This window comes from Sorex araneus, chromosome 3 (assembly GCF_027595985.1).
Source record: "Sorex araneus isolate mSorAra2 chromosome 3, mSorAra2.pri, whole genome shotgun sequence".
NCBI lineage: Eukaryota > Metazoa > Chordata > Mammalia > Eulipotyphla > Soricidae > Sorex > Sorex araneus.
Genome location: NC_073304.1, coordinates 53,412,812 through 53,421,563, shown reverse-complemented (window position 1 = coordinate 53,421,563; position 8,752 = coordinate 53,412,812).

The window sequence follows — 8,752 nt, the reverse complement described above, 5'->3', positions numbered from 1 at the left end:
TATTTATTTTCTTTCTTCCTTATAAGGTTAGCAAGGACTAAAATTGGATATTATCCTTACACTGTAGAAGATAAAACTTTAATAATGACGTTTTTACTGGAGTGTATACTTTTGTTCTTTTGTTGTGTATACTGAAAAATAGATACTTTACAATCTCCCTGCCAAAGACACTGGGTTACCCAATGGTATTCCTGTAGATAAAATGCAAAGAGTGCAGGCAGGATACAAGGTTAATACAAAAAGTTGACTTTCTCCCTATAGATTATCAATTAACAGTTAAAATGTGAAATATAGATATTATCATTCATAAAAGTATCTTTAAAATCCATACATAGAATAATTTGCATGTTACTAAAAAATTTAATGACTTTTACTTAGTTTATTAAAACCTTGTGATGCTAAGTTCCTATTTTAAACTTAGTTTTGTAATTTACGAATTGTTCTTGTAATTATTTATCATTGAGAGAAGAATTAAAGACTATTTTTGGCTTATTAACACTTCCTACCCATTTTCTATAATTACCACATCATATTTGATGGAGTTCAGACAGTAGGCAACAAATCATAGAGAGTGATATATACATATATATTTTGGAGAGCGGGTAAGCTACTGAGAGTATCCTGCCTGCACAGGCAGAGCCTGGCAAGCTCCCTGTGGTGTATTTGATCTGCAAAAACAGTAACCAGTAATGATAGATCTCATTCCCCTGACCCTGAAAGAGCCTCCAATCATTGGGAAAGACAAGTAAGGAAAGGCTGCTAAAATCTTAGGGCTGGCCTCATCCTCCCCCCCCCCCCCCCAGCATGGCCTCCGGGCTGAATGTAGACTAGAGACTGAACACAGTGGCCACTCAACACCTCTATTGCTAATCACAACACCTAATTAGAGAGAGAGAACAAAAGGAAATGCCCTGCCACAGTGGAAGGGTGGGGTGGGGGGAGATGGGATTGGGGAGGGTAGGAGGGATGCTGGGTTTACCAGTGGTGGAGAATGGACACTGGTGAAGGGGTGGGTCCTCAATCTATGTATGAGGGAAACATGAGCACAAAAATGTATAAATCTGTAACTGTACCCTCATGGTGATTCACTAATTAAAAATAAATAAATTAAAAAAAATCTTAGGGCTGGGAGGAATAGAGACATCACTGGTGCCCGCTCAAGTAAATTGATGAACAACAGGATGACAGTGTTACAGTGACAGTGAAAAGTATCTGAAAGTCTTAAAGTACATCTCTTAACAAGATAGGTAGCACTGTAGTACTGTAGCACGGTTGTCCCATTGTTCATCGATTTGCTCGAGTGGGCACCAGTAACGTCTCCATTGTGAGATTTGTTGTTACTTTTTTTTGGCATATCGATACACCATGGGGAGCTTGCCAGTCTCTGTCCTGTGGGCAGGATACTCTTGGTAGCTTGCAGGGCTCTCCAAGAGGGATGGAGGAATCGAACCTGGGTCGGGTTAGCAAGGCAAACTCCCTACCCACCATGCTATCGCTCCAGTCCATATGATAGGTATAAGCTACATATACAGAAAACTGGAAAAAATGATGAAAGACATCACGGAAAACAGAAATAAATGCACAAGTATTTTCAAGTTTTTTATAAATTACTATGTTCAAAAGATTATTTTGTTTCCTCCGGAATGCTTAGAGGTATACTACTTGCATGCTTCGTGAAGGGGTCACTGTGAGTGGTCACCAAATTCAGCCTGGTGCTATGTATTTGCCATCTAATACCAGCTTTCAGTGCCCAAGCTGTGGTGGTGCAAAGGAATTTAACCTGTTTTCATTATAACTGGAGGATAGTCTATTAATTGAGATCCCAGCAGAAAATTAATTCTCAGATTGTCCCCCAATCAAGTCAACCATTAGTGTCCCTTTGTGTCACTGGAAACACTTTTGAATTTAAAACTTTTGACTTAATGAAATGAATTTGAATACAGATTTCTAAGATATCAAATGCTAATAAGAACCATCAAATATCTAATAATGGTTTTTTTGCTCGATCAAAAATCTCCACAGGAAGGAGATTGGCAATTTAGTAGGTGGTACTTTTCCCACTGAGCTAGAACTAAAGCAAAACTCCAGGAATCCAACATACCCCAGGAATGGTTATCTTTCTACTGAAAAATGGGACAAAGTAGGTATTTACTTATGGTATTAAAATATTTTTTGAAGTACTCAGGTGTGCTGGTTAAAATCCAGTTTGGATAATTACATTCTTTTCACAGAAATACCACCTACAATTATAACTGCCAACTCCAATTTCACCAACAGTTTGAGTTCTAAATAGTCTCTTTCGACATACATTGTTCTTTGGTTCCATTTTGCAATGGCTAATGAGTTGCCCCCCCTCTTTCCTGCAGCTGACTGGGATGAAATAGCAAAGGAAAATACTTTTGATTCTAATTAAGTGATTCAAAATGAATGGCACTATATTAAAGTGATTTAGTACTTATTAAAATACAATCTGATGATATAAATTCTCTTCTCTTTTTTGATTCTTCTGTATTGAGTATGTATTGAGTACATATTGCCACGGCAGAGCCTGGAAAGCTACCCATGATGTATCTGATATGCAAAAAACAGTAACAACAGGTCTCATTCCCCTGACCCTGAAAGAGCCTCCAATCACTGGGAAAGACAGTAAAAAGAGCCTGCTAAAATCTCAGGACTGAGTGTAATAGAAACGTTACTGGTGCCTGCTCGAGTAAATCGGCGAACAACGGGATGGCAGTGATAGAGTGATACAGTATTGAGTATGAAGTCAGTGGCGACTTATGTGAAGTGAAGAGGAGAGAGAGGACCACTTTCCCCCTATCCATCTCTGCCACCCCTGGACTGATAGAGTACGCAATGAGCCCCTTCATGGTATGGACCACAGGGCTTGCTAGCTCACTAGCTGTCAAGCCACACCTATATCCACTTGTCCTTCTTGGGACAAGGGTTATTCCCTATTACCTGATTTTTTAAGGAGCATGGACTCAGGGTGGAGTGTCCTGGCCATATCTTGTGTGTTTCCAGGAATGCCATGGGAACCCAAACTGTCAGGGCACAATTTGGTATGCTGAGTTATTATTTTGAACATGGAATGAACTAGAGCTTGCTTAGTGGTCACCTGGAACTGATCTATGTTTGCTTCTGGTTGCGATAATGGGAGAGACTTTGCTTCGAGGCAAGAAACTCCAGAGCGTTTTTAACTACTTTCAATTAGGACTGGACTGGAGTGATAGCACAGAGGGTAGGGCATTTGCCTTGCACGCGGCCAATCCGGGCTCATCCCTTTTGGAGAGCCTGGCAAGATACCGAGAGTATGCTGCCACACGCCAGAGCCTATCAAGCTCCCCACGGCATATTCGATATACCAAAAACAGTAACAACAAGTCTCACAGTGGAGACGTCATTGGTGCCCGCTTAAGCAAATCCATGAACAATGGCATGAAAGTGCAGTGCTACAGTGCTCCACTCTTATCTCCAGATCTCCTAACCTAGACCTTAACCATTAGCTCTCCAACTACCTAACACAGTAGGGAGGGAAACATTGAAGCCTCTATTTTCCTTACATATGCCACCCTTTCCTAGGTGCCTGTGCTTCTCTCTTCTTGAAGCCCAAGATTCTTATCACATGCCTTAGTTTGGGAGATAAAAACTTTGGGGTGCCAGGGGACCTGTGTAATGAGCGCAGTTGAATGTGGCCTGAAAACAAAGGAACAAAAAGAGATAAACCTTTGTTTGTTTGCTTCATTATCTTTTTTTTCTTTCTGGGGTTTTTGTTTGTTTGCTTTGGTTTTGGTTTTAGGGCCACCCTCCATGTGCTTAGGTCTTTCTTCTGGCTCTAGGGGCAGAGATCACTCTTGGCAGGGTTCCTGGGAACATATGGAAAGCAAGGGAGCAAATGACTGCAAGACGAGTGCCCCACCTGCTGTATTATCCTTCAGGCCCTGCCTTACTCTCTTTGGAAACCACATCTGTGACAATTCACCACAAGGGGGAAGCATCAATTATCTTTCTCTTCTACTAATCTCTCTGATGGTAATTTGATTGCTCAGCTAAGGACCCTGAGAAGTAGGTAGAAATTTCCTCTTAACACTTTCATTTGTGTTCTCCTATAAACTTAGAACTCGAGAGTATTATATTCTTTTGTCTTTTTTTTTTTAATTGAATCACTGTGAGAACAGTTACAAAGCTTTCCAGTGTAAGTCTCGGTCATACAATGATCAAACACCCAGCACCTCACACGTGCACACCCTCCACCACCAAGAACCCCAGTATACCCCCCATCCCACCCCTCCCCCACCTATGTGTCAGATTATTTCAACCTTACTCTCTCTCCTCTTTGATCACATTCAATATTTCAACAAAAGAGCCACCATTATTATTTAGAATTTTCCCCAACATTCAGACCTGCTGAAAAGGCATCATTAGATAATTTGTTTTCTATTGCTGATATGAAGAGCATTTTGGATTTCTGATGTTTTAGTAATAAGTCTGGAGGGTTTTCTGTCAAAAACTGCTGGGTTCTGAGATTGTTTTGTGTGCCTCTGGGATCATGGCCGTTCAGTAGCCAGGAGACCTTCGTGGGCAGCAACTCAGGGCCTCGTTGTGGTAGGGAGAGGGGCCGGTTCCACCTCCATCTCCTTAGGCCCCTCGTGTCATGTCACTGCAGTCTCATACCTGGTTGTCCAATGGGCTCTGAAAAGGTGGCGGCCACTCTGCCTCTGAAGAGAAAAGGTGGAAGGGACAAACACCTTACCCCACGTGGGGTGGCACAGCACCATAGTTCAATGCTCAGTCCAGAAGCATTTCTGTCAGAAGCCACTGGGTTCCGAGGTTGGTCTGTGTGCCTCTGGGATGATGGCTGCTTAAGACCAAGGAGCCATTTGTGGGCGGCAACTCAGGGCCTCTTCAAGGCGGGAAGGGGTGCCGGTTCCACCCCCATCCTTTGAGGTCCTGAGTGTCACTGTTCTCTCTCTAGTTTTGGGCAGGGGCAGACACTAAATCATTTATTCTCCACTGCTGACTTTGTATATCAGGAAAGGTCGTCCTGCCGTGTAAGCGGCCACGCGCTTCGGAGGAATAGTCCTGTGGCCACATACCAGAGCTAAGTTTGTAGACGCTCATAGTCCCCGGGATTCTATTTGGAAAAGGTAGGGAGACTGCACCTGCTCCATCTGGGGGTTCCAGAGATATCGGCTTGATATGGAGCCCAGAGAATTCTCTGGTGTTGTAGTGCCTACTGGGTTTCTTCACTGCTGAGTCTGTCTTTTTTTTTTTTAAAGTCATGTTATTTGATCTTTATTTTAAATTTGTGGGGTGTTATCTGTCTGTTAAATTTTTTTATACTTTATTCATTTTTTTATAGTATGACAAAGCAAAACATTTTTATACAGGAAATACTTTACTAACAAATATACCAAGTTTCTTCCTTGAATATATACGGTTTTACTCTCAAAGACCTTATGATTCTTATATTGTGGGGAACAAAATTAGCAAGAATTTTCCTTAGACCTACTATTCACAGAGTTAAGTTATATCTTAAGGTGAAAGAAATTTTGAGAAATAATTTCATTACTATACCTTTATTTATTCTGTGTTCTCATCTTTTCCCATCATCGTTTTTATCCCAAAATCTCAGAAAAACGCATTATTATCACTCCCTTTTTCATTAGCATTTAATGTCATTTCTTTCTCTACATTACAGCTTCCTCAAAAAACTTAGTATGTGTAATGAATTTCAGTTTTTCATTAGTGTCTATGTACTGAATAATAATCACCATTCAGATGAACTAAACTCAATCTCTTAGAAACAGTGAAGAGGTTTCTGCTGTTCCACAGATTCTCACTGCAAAATAAGCGAGTAAATGCTTTAGATGGCACTGGAAAGAAATTGTTACAAAGACAAGATTTCTCTTAAAACTTACTGAGTTTTATAACAGAGGCACTGCGTGGCCATCATCTTTGGTCTATATTCTATTTTCAGAGTGCATCTCCCATCCTGTGCGGGTCCTCAAACCACACTTTACCTGGTGTTCCTTTCTCTGGGAATGCCCTGCCACAGAGGTGGGGTGGGGTGGGGGAGGGTGGGCGGGGGGATGGGGTGGGAGCGTGGGAGGGATACTGGGAACACTGGGGGAGGGGACAGGGCACTGGTGGAGGGATATAAACAAAATGCAAACATGAAAGTTCATAAGTTTTGGGGGCTGGAGTGATAGCACAGCGGGTAGGGTGTTTGCCTTGCATGTGGCCTACCGGGTTCGATTCCCAGCATCCCATATGGTCCCCTGAGCACCGCCACCAGGGGTAATTCCTGAGTGCAGAGCCAGGAATAACCCTTGTGCATCGCCGGGTGTGACCCAAAAAGCAAAAAAAAAAAAAAAGGAAGTTCATAAGTTTGTAACTGTAACTCATGGTGATTAACTAATAAAAAAAAACTTACTGAGTTTTATAAGTGAAGGAGAACTTCTGTTATCTCAATTGTGACCCACTGAAAATATTGCTCATCTCTTTTAGGTAATGGGGCATGATGAAACTGGATTTTGTTGCCAAATACAAAGATCTTAATAAAAAAATCAGACAAGAAACAAAAGTTAAGAAGATAATTTATAAAACTTTTAGCACTCACTCCTGACACACAACTTTTAGGATTTACTATTAAAATAATTTTTAAGGATTGGTGAATTATTTGTAGCAAGTCACACATATTCCTCTCCCTATAATTTTATGGTTTTGGAGTGTGGGTCGTCACACTTGTTATGATGTGTTGCGTCAAGTACCTTGCCGTGGCACCAGTGATTGCATTTCCTGAGGACTGACATCAGATCCAGTGATGTGCAGGGCAAGGGATGAATCCAAGGACTTGAGCAAAGTCTATATAAACTATGATAAATTTCCATTCTTAGATGGGACTTACTTCTAATATTATAGTGAGGAAATGTCAGTAAAGGGTCAGCATAGGGTCTCTTTTTGGTATGAACTGGTTTAGTACAGTTGCAATATGCTGAATTCCCTGTTCTGACAAACATCCTATTTCCACATTCCTAACTGAGGCATAAAACCTTTCCTTTGAAGTAGGCTGGCAGGTAGATAGGGAAGAACCCTATGGCAATGAATTCTTGGGAAGTAATAAAAACCAATTAGCACTATGCCTGCCAGGACCTACCTTGAAGGTATAGGGACTAAGGGCTGCTAAGACCCTTATCTGGTACTAGTATGGACAGACCCAGAAAAAGCTGGATTCTTGTCTGAAAGAAGCTCCAGGAAGAACAAAGGCCAGGAAAGAAATATCAAAGTAGGCACTGACTACTCCTAGTTCTACCTTCTTGGCATCTCCCTATCTCCTTTCTGCCTAGATAGAAAGCCCCACATGAGTGAGTTTGGGAGAAACCCTATAAAAGCCAATTTGAACCAAAAAAGCATGCTCACAAGATGCCTGAACCCTGTGCCCATGAGTCACTGCCAAGCGCATGTTGTGCTTGAGCCCATGTGTTGCCCCCATCTCCCCTCTTGAGATGTGTACTTTAATACTTTCATATCTAATGCTGGGATGTGTTCTGGGGTCCATCTTTACTCTGGAGAAGCCCAATTCTTCTTGTGGAGCATGCTACTCTCTTTTTTTTTTTTTTTTAAATTTTTATTAGTGAGTCACCGTGAGGTATAGTTACAGACTTATGAACTTTCACGTTTGCATTTCAGTCATACAATGATAGTTTACTTCCCTCCACCAGTGCCCATTCTCCTCCACCAATGTTCCCAGTATCCCTCCCACCACTCCCACTCCAACCCCCACCACCCCACCCTGCCTGTGCAGAAGGGCATTCCCTTTTGTTCTCTCTCCTTTTGGGTGCTGTAGTTTGCAATAGAGGTATTGAGTGGCCATCATGTTCATCATCATGAGTGGCCAGACTCTCTCTGTCTTAACCCCAGAGAATCCCATGTTCTTTCTCTCTTGAGTACAAATATTCTTTATTTTTTTTCTCTCTCTTACTCTCCTTCTCTTACCCTATCTCTCTCTGACTCTCTTTCTCTCTCTTTCTTTCTAACTCTCTCTTTCTCACTCACTCTTGATAGGCCTGGGTCAAGTCTAGGACTGTCTTTTCTTCCCTGCAAGGAGCAAGGCTCACAGTAGACTCTTATTAGTCCAAGATCTCCCCAGCCATTCCCTGGGTAGATAGACAGATTCCCTCCTTGAGGCTGCTCCCTGTCTCCTCCCCACTTCACATGAGTCATCGGAGAACCCCACTGGCATCACCTTTAAGATGATAAGTACACAGCAATGGAATCCTTAATTTTAGGCAGGGTATGGTGGTTCCTATTTTATCCTACTGTGAATACAGAATGTGAACCCGAATGCCCTAGAACGGATGACTGGTTGAGGAAACTTTGGTACATCTATACAATGGAATACTATGCAGCTGTTAGAAAAAAGGAGGTCATGAATTTTGTATTTAAGTGGATCGGCATGAAAAGTTTCATGCTGAATGAAATGAGTCAGAAAGAGAGAGACAGACATAGAAAGATTGCACTCATCTATGGTATAAAGAATAACAGAGTAGGAGACTAACACCCAAGAATTGTAGAAATAAGTACCAGGAGGTTGACTCCATGGCTTGGAGGCTGGCCTCACATTCTGGGGAAAGGGAAACTCAGAGAAGGGATCACCAACTATAATGTAGTCGAAGGCCATGTGGGGGAAGGGAGTTGTGGGCTGAATAAGGGCTAGAGACTGAGCACAGTGGCCACTCAACACCTTTAT